Raw genomic sequence first — 710 nt, 5'->3', positions numbered from 1 at the left:
CTTAATACAGCAGCATGCACTATGGGAGGCAGATGTGCTCAGCAGTTACAACACTTTATAATCATTTTTATAAGAAGATAACAGGGCTATCAATTAGATAAAGAGTGATGAACAAGAGGGAGTGATGAGCTGTGGGGCAGGCTGGGGCCGTAGTGTCTGGGTAAGTATCATGTCCAGGAGACTTTTAAGTGGAGTTTTGCAAGGTACATGTATCTAAGCGGTGTGGCACGGAAAGCTGGAGGCAAAGAATCTGAATTTGGGACCCTTTAATATATCACTGTCAAAGGCCCTTTCAGAATTTTAACTAATTAGGTAGTTTTCATAAGTAATGAATAACTATTCATAGTTACTATGTGCTTTCACTAATGCTGAATTCTGATGGCTAAGAACCTCAGTCGTGTATGGGAAGTCAATTTTTTTTTTTTTTTTTTAGGTGAAGCAACCCTTGATTGACTTCACAGATTGCAAGGACCTTGTCAGCTTACAATCCCTTATTTTTTTATGTTTTACGCCCACAGCACCTGGTCTTCCTAGGTAGTCTCCCATCCAAGTACTAACCAGGGCCAACCTTGCTTAGCTTCCGAGATCAGACGGGATCGGGCTTGTTCAGGGTGACATGGCCATAGATGGGAAGTCAACTTTTAAACCAGTAAGTGCAGTGTAGATTTATAACAGTCATTGAATTATTCTCAATAAAATCTGATTCGCTT

General features: G+C 40.6%; 1 pseudogene; it reads right to left on the bottom strand.

Moving 5' to 3' along the window:
- Window positions 1-509: 509 nt before the first annotated feature.
- Window positions 510-628, bottom strand: LOC120616303 (uncharacterized; annotated as a pseudogene).
- Window positions 629-710: the final 82 nt, after the last annotated feature.

The sequence above is a fragment of the Pteropus medius genome, unplaced genomic scaffold (genome assembly GCF_902729225.1).
Source record: "Pteropus medius unplaced genomic scaffold, Ma_sr-lr_union100, whole genome shotgun sequence".
NCBI lineage: Eukaryota > Metazoa > Chordata > Mammalia > Chiroptera > Pteropodidae > Pteropus > Pteropus medius.
The sequence above is the reverse complement of the archived record's forward strand: the minus strand, read 5'-3'. Positions and strand labels throughout refer to the sequence as shown.